Source organism: Macrosteles quadrilineatus, unplaced genomic scaffold, assembly GCF_028750875.1.
Source record: "Macrosteles quadrilineatus isolate MER2022 unplaced genomic scaffold, UCM_ALF_1.0 Scaffold_1__1_contigs__length_201487025, whole genome shotgun sequence".
Classification (NCBI taxonomy): domain Eukaryota; kingdom Metazoa; phylum Arthropoda; class Insecta; order Hemiptera; family Cicadellidae; genus Macrosteles; species Macrosteles quadrilineatus.
Genome location: NW_026542594.1, coordinates 171,164,904 through 171,181,700, shown reverse-complemented (window position 1 = coordinate 171,181,700; position 16,797 = coordinate 171,164,904). Strand labels below are relative to the sequence as shown.

The 16,797-nt window shown below is 37.8% G+C and overlaps 2 long non-coding RNA genes across 2 annotated transcripts; both read right to left on the bottom strand.

Annotated features, from left to right (window-relative positions):
* Nucleotides 1–350: 350 nt before the first annotated feature.
* LOC128983187 (uncharacterized) lies at nt 351–8,543 on the bottom strand. Its single transcript, XR_008489813.1, has 4 exons — nt 8,039–8,543; nt 2,989–3,116; nt 1,488–1,596; nt 351–435 (listed from the first exon to the last, which is right to left on the bottom strand). It is a non-coding gene; the product is annotated as an uncharacterized LOC128983187 (long non-coding RNA).
* Nucleotides 8,544–14,451: 5,908 nt separating this feature from the next.
* On the bottom strand, nt 14,452–16,090 carry LOC128983188 (uncharacterized). Its single transcript, XR_008489814.1, has 3 exons — nt 15,864–16,090; nt 15,024–15,150; nt 14,452–14,552 (listed from the first exon to the last, which is right to left on the bottom strand). It is a non-coding gene; the product is annotated as an uncharacterized LOC128983188 (long non-coding RNA).
* Between the last annotated feature and the right edge of the window lie 707 nt (nt 16,091–16,797).

Genomic DNA, 16,797 nt, shown 5'->3' with positions numbered 1-16,797 from the left:
TGGAACAAAGTTTGAAAGACTAGTGAAACCTGTAAAAAGATATGAGTGAAACAAGCAAACAAGCCTACTGAGGCGTTTGAAGCTTTCTATGAAATGTATTTTGTTTATAATCTTTTGTTGCATGAATAAATAAAATACACTTTTTTACTTTTAATGTTCATTCATTGTAATTTTATCTCAGTTAAAAATATACTTTTTCATCAAGTCAAGTCTAATGAATTGTTAATAGGTAATTAAATTTAAAGAACCCCCATAACCACCAAAATTTTGTAAACGGAGTTTAATACAAAAAAAGATTAGAAATATACAGAGCATGTGCCAATTCTTCGTTTTCCAAAGTCGTTCAGAGTGGCGAGTCGGTCTGCACAGCTTGTACTGTTCCTGTGACGGCGACACAGAGCAGGTCCATGTCGGCATCTAGTACTCTCCCTCCATCTTAACAGAAGAAAGACAACATCATCACTAGTATCAGGGACATACTACCTGATACTTTGAATACTGATAAGTCGCTCATAATACATACTATATAATACATACTACTCTGATATTAGGACCTGGGACCTAATTAATTATAGTCTCTTTCAATGAATATTCTTTTCATTTTTATGGTAGCCTATAGCCTCTGGATAAAAGAATATTACAATAAAAGGTTTAAATTACCTGTATCCGTCAAGTGATCCTGGTTTGTAGTTAATTGACTACAGCCGTTTTGTGTTGTAAAAACACATCTTCAGGTCAAATGTACATTGATTTATTCCATGGAATGGTCGTCGTAAGGTTTAAAGTTCACAAAAATAACATACACATACACAAAACATTAAACATAAATTGGCCAAAACAAAAAATACGAAAAACACGTAATAGACATCGGACACGTACGGTGCCGGTAGAAGGTAGGTCATAGGCGTTTTCGTACGTTTTGTATTGGCCAATTTATGTTTAGTGTTTTGTGTACGTGTATGTGTTATTTCTGTGAACTTTAAACCTTATGACGACCATGGAATAAATCAATGTACGTTTGAACTGAAGATATGTTTTTACAACACGAAACGGCTGTAGTTAATTAACTACAAACGTGACGGATACAGGTAATTTAAACCTTTTACCTTTTTGAATTTTTTTTATATTCTTTTACATTCATGCCCCCTTTAACTCCAGGCCACAGCCATTGAAGTGGCACCACAAATAGGGTTCTAATCTAACAGCTGTTTTGTTTCAAAGCAGCTGGTATTTGTGTATTTTTTTAAAACACAAAAGCTTGGTAACTGGGGCCACTAAAATATTGACTCCACTCTAAATGCACTGTTAGAAATATATTTTCAATTCTACTTGTAACAAGAAGATTGTTCTTGAACCTCATACTGGAAAGAAATCAGCTCAATATGATAAGAACTAAAAAAAGCTTAAGACACCTTTTAAAGTGTCTATGTATTTGACAACTATTTATTTCTTTGTTTCAAATAGTAAATCAAGTGTATGATAGTTACCTCAAGGGACAAAAGTGTTCGAGTAGCCTGACGTGGGGCAGGATCCAGCTGCGTTAAATCTCATGCTACGTTTTTGATTGGCAGACACCAGCACACCACTGTGATATTCCTGCAACAAGGAACATCAAGGGGTTTAAAGGTTTAAAAGGATTAACACAATTACAATTAATTATATACGTTTCTTGTGAAATCAACCAAGTCTAGAATATCTATCATTTGATCTTATTGAATTGTTAGTTTATTTTTCCAATTTATACATCGGTTTATTTACGTACAATTGCATGTTTACTGTTTTTTACTGTATTTTTATCGGGTAAATGACCAGTTGCTCGGTAGCTGTGGACGAGTGAGTGTGTGTTGTGCAATATATTAAGAGTGGTCCTGTATCAAAAATAGTAAAACAATGAATCTGTTACCTGTGGTTGCAATGTGGTGCAGAATTAGGCAGCGTAGGATTGAGAGGAAGTACTGGATTCAACCCAATTAATCAAGTTATTAATTGATTAAAAAACCTAATAATAATAAATAATAACTAATAAATGTTTTTTTTCTTTACCCTCCAATTGTTCAAAAACCTCTCTCAGAGCAGAGCAAACTAGTTTCCACGCTTCTTTCATTTAATTTCTGTCCTTATAATAGTTTAAAGTTTTATCCCACAGTACTGGGTTTGCTTCCACTAATTCAATCAAAACATCATTGTCAATTATCACTTCAGTTGCTATTTTCGATCTACCCGATAATTCATATTTGAAGCCATTGTCACTCACAACTGTCACTATTCACTTCAAAAAACAAACGCAGTATGCAAAGTGCACAGAGAGAAGGTGCAACGAGAACTAGGACTAATAGGGAGAACGCACGACATCTGACAAAACAATTGTGGTGTGGGTGAGCACCCATTTAATCATGTACGCCCTTGCAAGCACGACAGTCGGGTGAGAGTCGCGGATCACAGTTTCAGTGGACAAATGCACCACAAAAGAATGATGTGGTTGTTAGATAGGATAGGATTGGTTTACTAACCGGAATGCGCAGGGCCGATATTAGGTGCAAGGCAATTGGCTTTTTTGGGGGGCAAAAAAAAATTTTAAATGAAAAAAATAGTGATTGTAGTGAATTCTGACTATTTTCCTTGGCTATGTAGACATTATTATCGTCTTCCATTATCCGATTATCAACGTCTCTCTCAATTGCGGCAAAACAGATTAAATCAGTGAAATTAATTTATAAAAAAAAAAAAAAATAGATGGGCCCCCTCCTAGGCCTAGGCCCCCGCAACTGCTGTGTCCGCTGTTAGGGAAATACAGCCCTGAGTATTTATGTAGTTTGGAATTTTGCTTTACCACAGACAAGATATTCTTCTTGAACCTCATTTGGGAAACAGATCAGCTCAATATAGCAAGAACCTTAAAAAAAATTAAGAGACCTTTTAAAGTGTCTATGTATTTAACAACTATTAATTTCTTTGTTTTAAATAGTAAATCATTTGTAAGATAATTACCTTAATAAGGGACGAAACTGTTCAAGGAGCCTGACGTGGCCGACGTGGGGCAGAATTTACAGCTGAGTTAAATTCCATGCTACGCTTTTGGTACGATTGGCAGACAGCAGCACACCACGGTGATATTCCTGCAACAAGGCACATCAAGGGGTTAAAAGGATTAAAGGATTAACACAATTATGATTAAATATATACGTTTCTTGTAAAATCAACAAAGTCTAGAATCTAATTTATCATATCTTCGATATATATAGAATTTACTGATTATTCTGGACAAACGCCAGTACTTAGGTAATTTAAATCTATCATGAGATCTATTTTATTTGTTAGTTTATTTTTCCAAATTATACATCGGTTTATTAACATCCTATTGCATGTTTACTGTTTAGTAACGCTGATCTGTAAATCCATTGTGTATCTTCATAGACTAAAATAATTAAATACTAGGTGGCGTTCGCAGAAGCATCCACAAAATTGAGCGGAGTCGTCAAGGGTTTATATTATATTGTTTTGGTCATACTGCAGTAATACCAGTCGTTTTTAATGCATGCGTTGAGGGTCTAAAGTAGCAATTTTAGTCTTTAGGAAGTAAAAAAGTTTTTATCCTCTATGGAGTAAAAATAGTTTTTATCCTCTATGGAGTAAAAATCAGCTGTTGGCAACTCAGTTGTAAATTTCTATTATAAACGATTGCATGTATCGAAATATGTATCGATTCGTGCTTCGAAATTATTTTAACCTACAGTTTACAGTCTCTTCCCATAGCGTTTTAGCTTTGCAGATACATTAATCCATTCCCACACTCAACACGCTCACCTTTACTACTTCCTTCACCACCCCCTACGTCGTGGACCTATTTCCCTCTCTTCCCATAACATTTTAGGATTGCAGATATATTAATGTAATTGCCAAAGACAGTTCCCACACTCTGCGCTGCCAGCCTTACTACTTCCTTCACCATTTCTACGTCATAGACTTGTTTCCTTCCCTTCTCATAGCATTTTTGGATTAAAGATACATCAATCTAACTGCCACAGACGGTTTTCACACTATGCTCATACTTAACTACTTTCTAAGCCTTTTCTACATCGTGGACCTGTTTTCATCACTTTCCATAGCAATTTAGTATTTTAGATACATTAATCTAATTGCCACAAACATTCCCCACACTCTGCACTGCTAGCCTTTAACACTTCTTTCACCATTTTCTATGTCGTGGGGATGCTTCCATCCCTTCTCATAGCATTTCAGCATTGCAGATACATTAATTTAACTGCTACAAACGGTTTCCAGTTCCCACACTCCACTTTGCTCACCTTAAAAATTCCTTCACCACTTCATACGTCTCGGACCTTTTCTCTTCCTTCCCATAGCATTTTATTATTGCAGACACCTTAATCTAATTGTCATAAACAGTTCCTGTACTCCGGACAATTTGCCTTTACTACTTCCTTCATCACTTCCTACGTCGCGGACCCGTTATCCTCCGTTCCCATAGCATTTTAGGATTGTGGATATCTTCATCTAATCGTCATAAACAGCTCCCACACTCCGGACTGCTCGCCTTCACTACTTCCTTCACCACTTCCTACATCGTGGACCTGTTTTCCTCCCTTCCCACAGCATTTTATGATTGCAGATACCTTAATCTAATCGTCATAAACAGTTCCCACACTCCGGACTGCTCACCTTTACTACTTCCTTCGCCACTTCCTACGCCACGGACCTTTTCCTAACCCTTTCCATAGCATTTTAAGATTGCAGATACCTTAATCTTATCGTCATAAACAATTCCCACACTCTGGACAGCCCGCCTTGACTACTTCCTTCACCACTTCCTACGTGACAGACATGTTTCCCTCCCTTCCCAGAGCATCATAGGATTGCAAATACCTTAATATAATGGTCATAAGCAGTTCCCACACTCCGGTCAGCTTGCCTTGACTACTTCCTTCATCACTTCCTACGTCGCAAACCCGTTATCCTCCGTTCCCATAGCATTTTAGGATTGCGGATATCTTCATCTAATCGTCATAAACAGCTCCCACACTCCGGACTGCTCGCCTTTACTACTTCCTTCACCACTTCCTACATCGTGGACCTGTTTTCCTCCCTTCCCACAGCATTTTATGATTGCAGATACCTTAATCTAATCGTCATAAACAGTTCCCACACTCCGGACTGCTCACCTTTACTACTTCCTTCGCCACTTCCTACGCCACGGACCTTTTCCTAACCCTTTCCATAGCATTTTAAGATTGCAGATACCTTAATCTTATCGTCATAAACAGTTCCCACACTCTGGACAGCCCGCCTTGACTACTTCCTTCACCCCTTCCTACGTGACAGACATGTTTCCCTCCCTTCCCAGAGCATCATAGGATTGCAAATACCTTAATCTTATCGTCATAAACAGTTCCCACACTCCGGACTGCTCGCCTTTACTGATTCCATCGCCACTTCCTACGCAACGGACCTGTTTCCCTCCCTTCCCGTAGCATTTTATGATTACATATACCTTAATCTAATCGTCATAAACAGTTCCCACACTCCGGACAGCTTCAGGGCCGCGTTAAGGGTCAGTGGAGCCCTGGGCAAACCCAAAGCAGTACCCCCCTTTTTTCCTAGTGCGGGCAGGCGATGGTTGAGGGGCACCCTGTGAGCGCCCCCAAACCTCCGGCGCCCCTGGGCATATGCCCAGTCTGCCCGTTTATAAAAGTGGGCCTGGACAGCTTGTCTTGACTAATTCATTCATCACTTCCTACGTCGCGGACCCGCTATCCTCCCTTCCCATAGCATTTTATGATTGCAGATATCTTAATCTAATCGTCATAAACAGTTTCCATGCTCCGGACTGCTCGCCTTTACTACTCTCTTCACCACTTCCTACGTGACGGACATGTTTCCCTCCCTTACCATAGCATCATAGGATTGCAACTACCTTAATATAATGGTCATAAGCAGTTCTCACACTCCGGACAGCTTGCCTTGGCTACTTCCTTCATCACTGCCTACGTCGCGGACCCCTTTTCCTCCCTTCCCATAGCATTTTATGATTGCAGATACCTTAATCCTTAATCTAATCGTCATAAACAGTTCCAACCCTCGGACTGCTCGCCTTTACTACTTCTTTCATCACTTCCTACGTCGCGGATCCGTTTTCCTCCCTTCCCGTAGCATTTTATGATTGCAGAAACCTTAATCTAATTGTCATAAACAGTTCCCACACTCCGGACAGCTTGCCTTGACTGCTTCCTTCATCACTTCCTACGTCGCGGACCCGTTATCCTCCCTTCCCATAGCTTTTATGATTGCAGATAACTTCATCTAATCGTCATAAACAGTGCCCACACTCCGGACCGCTCGCCTTTACTACTTCCTTCACCACTTCCTACGTGACAGACCTGTTTTCCTCCCTTCCCATAGAATTTTAGGAATGCAGATAGCTCAATCTAATCGTCATAAACAGTTCCAACACTCCGGACTACTCGCCTTTACTACTTCCTTCGCCACTTCCTACGCCATGGAACTGTTTCCCTCCCTTTCCATAGAATTTTATGATTGCAGATACCTTAATCTTATTGTCATAAACAGTTCCTACACTCCGGACAGCTTGCCTTGACTACTTCCTTCATCACTTCCCACGTCGCGGACCCGTTATCCTCCCTTCCCATAGCATTTTATGATTGCAGATATCTTCATCTAATCGTCATAAACAGTTCCCACACTCCTGACTGCTGGCCTTTACTACTTCCTTCACCACTTCCTACGTGACGGACATGTTTCCCTCCCTTCCCATAGCATCATAGGATTGCAAATACCTTAATATAATGGGCTTAAGCAGTTCCCACAACCCGGACAGCTTGCCTTGACTACTTCCTTCATCACTTCCTACGTCGCGGACCCGTTTTCCTCCCTTCCCTTATAATTTTTGGTATGCAGATACCTAAATCTAATTGTCATAAACAGTTTGCACACTCCAGACTGCTCACTTTAGTACTTCCTTCACCACTTTCTACGTCGCGGATCCGTTTTCCTCCCTTCCCATAGAATTTTAGGAATGCAGATACCTAAATCTAATCGTCATAAACAGTTTCCACACTCCAGACTGTTCACCTTTAGTACTTCCTTTAACACTTCCTACGTCGCGGACCCGTTTTCCTCCCTTCCCTTATAATTTTTGGAATGCAGATACCTAAATCTAACCCTCATAAACAGTTTGCACACTCCAGACTGCTCACTTTAGTACTTCCTTCACCACTTTCTACGTCGCGGATCCGTTTTCCTCCCTTCCCATAGAATTTTAGGAATGCAGATACCTAAATCTAATCGACATAAATAGTTTCCACACTCCAGACTGTTCACCCTTAGTACTTCCTTTAACACTTCCTACGTCGTGGACCCGTTTTCCTCCCTTCCCTTATAAATTTTGGAATGCAGATACCTAAATCTAAATGTCATAAACGGTTTGCACACTCCAGACTGCTCACCTTTACTACTTCCTTCACCACTTCCTACGTCATGGACCTCAAGTTATTGTCGTCATTTGATTATTTTATGATCCAAACCACCGTTTATGTTCTAATATCTGAGGAATAATGCTATCAGCTATTTATTTATCTACTGCATTTTAAAGTCAACAGCTGATCATATGTCTTTGTTTATGTGTCAAATACTGCTTCCATAAGGACTACATTGAAACTTTGAGACCCAGTGGGGCGGATTCCTGAGAGTTATTTTTAACGCCATATAGATGTTGGCACTCACCGATATGGTCTTTATCACCATTTAAAATTTGAAAACCATTGATTCAGCCGTCTAGGAGGAGTTTGCGTATTACGAAATGCATAAAAGTCGACGTATAAGAGCTTCGCTCGCTTCGCTCGCTCCGCTCAATAAACTGTCAGCCGAGCTGCGGTTACCTTAGGTTATGGCACACACCCCTGGGAGCGCTGTGTAGTTACGTAGCATGTACGTCGTAACGTAAATCCATTGAGTATCATATTCTTATCAATTTAAACATATAGTTATAAGACATGTAAAAAATTACCTGCAAATGATAAAAAAGACCGCTGATATTAACATCTTCTCGAAGCGGGAAGTTCATACTTGGAAGTAGTTGAATTACTTGCTGTGAGATTTTCTCAGGAAAGTTCACCCGCTACAATCGGAGAGATCTGAAACAGGATCAACGAACTATTAAAAGTAATCCTATCTGGACCAAAACATACTTCTATTTACCTGTGTTGTGTGATGCAGCTTTAGTGGAATTGGTTAAAATCAACATTTGTCACTTCAAAAATTCCAAGCTCTTGAGGGAAAAATTCCAAATCCTAAAGGGACAGTTTAATAGTTGGCAGTTCTTTTTCTTAATTTTAAATATGGAATAGCTTGACCTAAAATCTTATTTGCTGACATCCATTTTTTCCATTGTACAGTAAACACATTCCCATGTAAGTTTCCATTGTATTGTAAACTGGCTTGGATACTTGAAATATTCTATGAGTTGAGATCTCTGCCATCTACTTATACTAAAGTTGTATTATTTAAAAAAATAGTTGTTTAGCCTCCGGATTACTGTATTATACTTAAAATGGTTTACAATACCTGCATATAGTAATCCTTTGTTGGTGATTTAGGCAACTAGTTTCGGTTCTTGTTTTGAACCATCTTCAGGCCTCAAGGTGTCAAGTGATCACTTCATTCGAAGGTCGTTAACAGAGTTCAATAAATAAAACATATACAAAACACGATACACGGAACGGACACACATTACAAAAAACACGAAAAACACGAAGGGACATTGACAAACGATCGTGACCGGGCTGAGGTAATGTCTAGCTGTAGCAGTCTAGACATTACCTCAGCCCGGTCACGATCGTTTGTCAATGTCCCTTCGTGTTTTTCGTGTTTTTTGTAATGTGTGTCCGTTCCGTGTATCGTGTTTTGTATATGTTTTATTTATTGAACTCTGTTAACGACCTTCGAATGAAGTGATCACTTGACACCTTGAGGCCTGAAGATGGTTCAAAACAAGAACCGAAACTAGTTGCCTAAATCAGCAACAAAGGATTACTATATGCAGGTATTGTTAACCATTTTAAGTTGTATTATTGTTTCTATTTGGTAGAGTAGATAAGATACTTACTTAGGTAGTCTAATACAGCTCTGGCGATGCCTTTTTGGAAGCTAGCAGGATGAAGAGAAGAAAAGTAAGGAAATCATGTCAGTGGGTTGGAATAAGGTTTAAGGGATACTTTGGATAAAGGACACCCGTGGTAGGGAGAGGAGGTCCAGACACAATTATTTTTATCTACCTCTTCGCTCTACCCACAAGCGCTCCCTCGGCCATGTTCAGGTGGAGGGCCTCCTGTTTCTACCACATAATATTACCGTACTGTGGTAGGGCCGTAACACAAGCTTAAGGTGTAAATTACTAATCAAAAACTGTTTTCAAAACTCCCAAAAAAATTTTGAATTTTATTAAATATATTGCACGATATGAGTTTTGAAATAATTTGAGGGCCGAAGCCCATTTATCCCTCCATGCCACCCCTGGTAAGAATCTTAGAAGTTTAATCATGCAAAACATCCCTTAGGAATCTATTTTTTGGTCAATTGATGTCCCCATCCGCTTAAGGTCTAAATAATTCCCTACTTACTGGCTTTGCCTAAGTAGATAAGAGTTATATTACGGCTTTTCATGGTTAAACTTCTTAAACTTTTACCAGGCTACTGAAAAATGACTTAATAAATAACTTAATACACAAAATATATGTATATCCTACAATTATTCCCTAACTTAAAGAAGGCGTATTAATAACACCTAGTTAAAGGAAAACAATATCTAATACCTAATAAATATATATGTACAGTATGCAACATTTGAGGAATCAATAAAATTGGAATTAATAAAAAACTACACAACTTACCACTGTATTTTTATTCGTGATTTTCATGCTCTTCTTCTTCTTCTGGTTCTTTTAACTAATATTAACAGTCAACTCAAACTATCCAACTTTATGAATCATATCTGAAATCGCGTCAAATCAACGTTCATCACTATGTTCGTGCAACAATATCAAATTGGAATTTACGTAAAACTACACAACTTACCACTGTATTTTTATTCGTGATTTTCATGCTCTTTTTCTTCTTCTTGTTCTTTTAACTAATATTAACAATCAACTCAAATAACTATCCAACTTTATGACTCATATCTGAAATCGCGTCAAATCAAGGTTCATCACTATGTTCGTGCAACAATATCAGATGATTTGAAACTGGACATGGAAATAAATCCAAGTACACACACAAAAAACAAACAAATAATTAAGCGTCTTGAATATGAAGATCTGCTCTCGAAGATGTCTCGTAGAGGATGGCCTAGCACTAACCTATCATAGCTATAAAGCCTTTGTGAGCTACTGTAATAATATCTTAATTATCTTCCTAACTCTCTATCTGATAAAAAGAACCTGAAAATCCCTATTCTGTCCTAAAGCCTATGGCTAATCTATTCATGAGATAATATAGTTAAACTTGACCTAAAACTATATACTTAAAAAAAACCTAAACATTTTCAATCTGTTCTAAAAGCCTGTGGCTAACCTATTCATGAAAAAAATATAGTAAAATTTCACCTAAACCGATCTAATAAATAAACCTGAAAATCCCTAATCCGTTCTAAAAGCCAATGGCTAATTAATTTATGACAAGATAAAGTAAAATTTCACCTAACACTGTATGATAAAAAAAACCTAAAAATACCTGATCTAATAAAAATTATAAATAAAATGAATTTAGTTATCTGTGATAACTCTAACCATCCCAAACCTCTTTGTACTAACCTAAAACTAAACGAAGGGGATTTCTTCAGTAAAGCGAAGACTCAATCCGATAAATGATGGCAGAACACATAATGCACACAAAAGGAATATTCCTACCTTTGGTATGACAGAAACTCAAAACCTGCAAATAGCGAAGTCCAAGTGAGCAAATTTTGTGAGTTCAAGTCTGGCTTAAAGTTGTAATTCATTCTATGACGATCTTCTCCCCAAAGTTGACACCCACTTCAGTCGGAAAGATCTAAAACAGTTTCAAAGAAATGTTAAAATGAATCCTAACTAGACCGCCACTTATTTTAAATTACCTGTGTTTAATGATTCTAAACTTTTTGGGGGTCCCACAGTTATGGTTTGAATAGCCTTGTTATAGTATTAAAAACATAGTAAAATATAATTGACGCTTCCACCATGTTCCATGTTTAGATTTGTTTGGACTCAGCTGCCAACAGCTATCGCCAATCCATAGAGGAGGGTTTGATTCCAAAACTGTCCTTATTAAATGTTCTATCAATATGTTCCAACAGGATATAGTATTTACAGGGCCGTATTTGGAATTTATGAAGCCCCTCTATATTCTGACTCTTTGAATATTGGAGCTGAAGAGTTTAAAAATACACAAGGTAATTCAACTCGATGAATTTTCCTTTTGTTTCCAACAATCCTATCGGTAATAAGACATAGTAGTCTAGTTATTAGAGTCTATTAATTTGTAAATAATAATATTAGGGGCTTAGGTCGGAGCCAGACATTTTAATTTCTTTTGGGTTGAATAAAAAGTTTGGACCTTCAGGCATCGGATAAAAATTAGGCACCGTAGGTAGTTTTGGAAAAATTTGGAATAAGTTTATGCAAAATGTGTAATCACAACCAAATTGCAAGCGTCTTCTCGGTCACAGTAAAATCTTGGACATCCGCCGTGGTCACGGAGGAATCGTGAAGATCTCTACGTTCACGGAAAAAAAGTGAACATGATGCGCGATCGCGGATATTTTACACAATGTTGTGATATTTAGACTTTGTACAATACTCCCGAAATCGTGCATACACCATCTTCGTCTTCTGTGATCGCAGCAAAATAATCAATGTCTAATGTCTTCTTAAACACAGTGAACATCTTGCGCAATCCTGGAGACATTATCTTCGTCTTCTGCGATCACATCGAAATAATGAATATCTCCTATGGAGATGTTAACATCTTTTGCGAGTGGGGAAACATCATCTTCAACTCCTCCTATCGCGGCAAAATCCTAAACCACTTCTATGACCGAGGAGAAATGGTTAATATCTTGCGCAAGGGCAGAGACATCATCTGCATCTCCTTTGATCATGACGAAATCGTGATGATCTTCCTAGTTTGCGGGGTCACGATAAAATCATGGACATACTCCTGTGATAGCGGATGAATTAGGTGACGTCTCCTACATAATTGGCGAAATAGGGAAGATTGTTTGCTGTCGTGCAGATTTTATCAACATCTCCTGCAATGGCAGCAAAATAGATTAAATCTGTGAAATAAATTTATTTTAAAAATACATATTCGGGGCCCACAGTGAGGCCCCTTCCTTGGACGAGGCCCTGGAAACCGCCGTGTCTGCCGTTAGGGAAATACGGCCCTGAGTATTTATGTAATTTACCTTAAGATACCTTATAAAGTGTCTATGGATTTAACAACTAGTTATTTCTTTGTTTCAGATAGTAAATCAAGTGTATGATAGTTACCTCAAGGGACAAAAGTGTTCGAGTAGCCTGACGTGGGGCAGGATCCAGCTGCGTTAAATCTCATGTTACGTTTTTGATTGGCAGACACCAGCACACCACTGTGATATTCCTGCAACAAGGAACATCAAGGGGTTTAAAGGTTTAAACGGATTAACACAATTACAATTAATTATATACGTTTCTTGTGAAATCAACCAAGTCTAGAATATCTATCATTTGATCTTATTGAATTGTTAGTTTATTTTTCCAATTTATACATCGGTTTATTTACGTACAATTGCATGTTTACTGTTTTTTTCTTGTGTTTTTATCGGGTAAATGATCAGTTGCTCGGTAACTGTGGACGAGTGAGTGTGTGTTGTGCAATATATTAACAGTGGTTCTGTATCAAAAATAGTAAAACAATGAATCTGTTACGTGTTGTTGCAATGTGGTGCAGAATTAGGCAGCGTAGGATTGAGCGGAAGTACTGGATTCACCCAATTAATCAATTTATTAAAAAAACCTAATAATAACAAATAATAACTAAAAAATGTTTTTTTCCTTTACCCTCCAATTGTTCAAAATCCTCTCTCAGAGCAGAGCAAACTAGTTTCCACATTTCTTTCGTTTAATTTCTGTCCTTATAATAGTTTAAAGTTTTATCCCACAGTACTGGGTTTGCTTCCACTAATTCAATCAAAACATCATTGTCAATTATCACTTAAGTTGCTATTTTCGATCCACACGATAATTCATTTGATGCCATTGTCACTCACAACTGTCACTATTCACTTCAAAAAACAAACGCAGTATGCAAAGTGCACAGAGAGAAGGTGCAACGAGAACTAGGACTACTGGGGAGAACGCACGACATCCGACAAACAATTGTGGTGTGGGTGAACGCCCATTTAATCATGTACGCCCTTGCAAGCACGACAGTCGGGCGAGAGTCGCGGATCACAGTTTCAGTGGACAAATGCACCACGACAGAATGATATGGTTGTTATACTGTAGTACAGTGAGCAAGCGCTCATAAGATCCATTGGCTTAGTAATTGGAATGTGCAGGGCCGATATTAGGTGCGAAGCAATTCACTTTTTTGGGGGGCGGCAAAAAATTGTAAATAAAAAAAATAGTGATTGTATTTGCATGCGATTGTGGTAATCTTCTGATAATCCTCGCAGTCGTGTAGGCAAAATTCTCACTATTTTCCACGGCCGTGTAGACATTGTCTTCCATTATCATGGCAATATATGAAAAAATCCCGCCGTCTTGGGGAGATTATCATTGTCTACCAAATATGAGGCAAAATTCAGATCTTTTTCCCGCAGTTGTGTGGACATTACTATCGTCTTGCACGATAGCCGGGGAGGTCAAGTTCTGATCACCCATCGTCGCCGTGTAGAAATCATTATATCGTCGCCTACGGTCCTATGGACACGTGTGGACATATTAATTGCCTCCCGCGATTGCGACAAAATGGTAATCATCTCCCATGGTCATATGCAGATCATCATCGTCTTCAGCAAATGAGGCGAAATTCTTATCTTTTTCCCGCGACCATGTGGACATTATTGATTATCAACGTCTCTCTCAATCGCAGAAAAACAGATTAAATCAGTGAAATTAATTTATAAAAAAAAATAGATGGGCCCCATCTAGGCCAAGGTCCCCGCAACTCCCGTGTCCCCTGTTAGGGAAATACTGCCCTGAGTATTTATATGTAGTTTGGAATTTTGCTTTACCACTGACAAGATTCTTCTTGAACCTCATATGGGAAACAGATCAGCTCAATATAGCAAGAAACTTAAAAAGATTAAGAGACCTTTTAAAGTGGCTATGTTTTTAACAACTATTAATTTCTTTGATTTAAATAGTAAATCATTTGTAAGATAATTACCTTAAGGTACGAAACTGTTCAAGGAGCCTGACGTGGGGCAGAATTTACAGCTGAGTTAAATCCCATGCTACGCTTTTGGTACGATTGGCAGACAGCAGCACACCATGGTGATATTCCTGCAACAAGGCACATCAAGGGGTTAAAAGGATTAAAGGATTAACACAATTATTATGATGAAATATATATGTTTCTTGTAAAGTCAACAATGTCTAGAATTTAATTTATCTTCGATATATATAGAATTCACTGATTATTCTGGACAAACGCCAGTACTCAGTTAGGTCATTTAAATCTATAATGAGATCTATTTTATTAGTTAGTTTATTTTTCCAAATTATACATCGGTTTATTAACATACTTTTGCATCTTTACTGTTTAGTAACGCTGATCTGTAAATCCATTGTGTATCTTCATAGACTAAAATAATTAAATATAAACTGTCAGCCAAGCTGCGGTTACCATAGGTTATGGCACACGCCACTGGGAGCGCTGTGTAGTTACGTAGCATGTACGTCGTAACGTAAATCCATTGAGTATCGTATTCTTATCAATTTAAACATTTAGTTATGAGAAATATAAAAAAATACCTGCAAATGATAAAAAAGACAGCTGATGTTAACATCTTCTTGAAGCGGGAAGTTCATACTTGGAAGTAGTTGAATTACTTGCTGTGAGATTTTCTCAGGAAAGTTCACCCGCTACAATCGGAGAGATCTGAAACAGGATCAACGAACTATTTAAAGTAATCCTATCTTGACGAAAACTTACTTCTATTTACCTGTGTTGTGTGATGCAGCTTTAATGGAATTGGTTAAAATCAACATTTGTCACTTCAAAAATTCCAAGCTCTTGAGGGAAAATTTCCAAATCCTAAAGGCACAGTTTAATAGTTGGCAGTTCTTTTTCTTAATTTTAAATATGGAATAGCTTGACCTAAAATCTTATTTGCTGACATCCATTTTTTTCCATTAAACCTGTAGTAAAATGGCTTGGATACTTTAAATATTCTATGAGTTGAGATCTCTGCCATCTACTTATACTAAGGTTGTATTACAGTAGAATCCCGCAAACTCGGCGTAATGTGGACTGGAAGGATGCTGAGTTTGTGAAATGCCAGGTTATCAGGAACTAGGCTTAAAAATAAGGACAATATAATTTTTAAGCTCTTTAACCTCCTTTTTTATATTACAAGTCAGTATTAAGTCATCAGATAACAAAAATATCCTTAACAAAATATCCTTGGTACGAGTTGTGAATGATTTTACTTGAGCTGGCTTGAGTCCATGTTTAACTCGGACTCAAAATATTACTAAATTTCTGAGCCAGGTGATGGTCGAGTTATCCAGACTGCCGGGTTATCGAGTGCCGAGTTTGTGGGACTCTACTGTATTATTGTTTCTATTTGGTAGAGTAGATAAGATACTTACTTAGGTAGTCGAATACAGCTCTGGCGATGCCTTTATGGAAGCTAGCAGGATGAAGAGAAGAAAAGTAAGGAAATCATGTCAGTGGGTTGGAATAAGGTTTAAGGGATACTTTGGATAAAGGACACCCGTGGTAGGGAGAGGAGGTCCAGACACAATTATTTTCATCTACCTCTTCTCTCTACCCACAAGCGCTCCCTCGGCCATGTTCAGGGGGAGGGCCTCTTGTTTCTACCACATAATATTACCGTACTGTGGTAGGGCCAAAACACAAGCTTAAGGTGTGAATTACTAATCAAAAACTGTTTTCAAAACTCCAAAAAAATTTTGAATTTTATCAAATATATCTTACGATATGAGTTTTGAAATAATTTAGGGCCGAAGCCCATTTATCCCTCCTTGCCACCCCTGGTAAGAATCTTAGAAGTTTAATCATGCAAAACCTTACAAAGGAATCTATTTTATATCTATTTTTTGGTCAATTGATGTCCCCATCTGCTGAAGGCATAAATAATTCCCTATTTACTGGCTTTGCCTAAGTAGATAAGAGTTATATAATGGCTTTTCATGGTTAAACTTCTTAAACTTTTACCAGGCTACTGAAAAATGACTAAATAAATAACTTAATACAAAATATATGTATATCCTACAATTATTCCCTAACTTAAAGAAGGCGTATTAATAACACCTAGTTAAAGGAAAACAATATCTAATAATAAAAATATATGTACAGTATGCAACATTTGAGGAATCAATAAAATTGGAATTTACGAAAAACTACGTAACTTACCACTATTTTTTTTTTATTTGTGATTTCCTTAATCTTCTTCTTCTTCTTCTGGTTCTTTAAACTAACATTAACAATCAACCCAAACTATCCAACTTTATGGCTCATATCTGAAATCGCGTCAAATCAACTTTCATCACTATGTTCGTG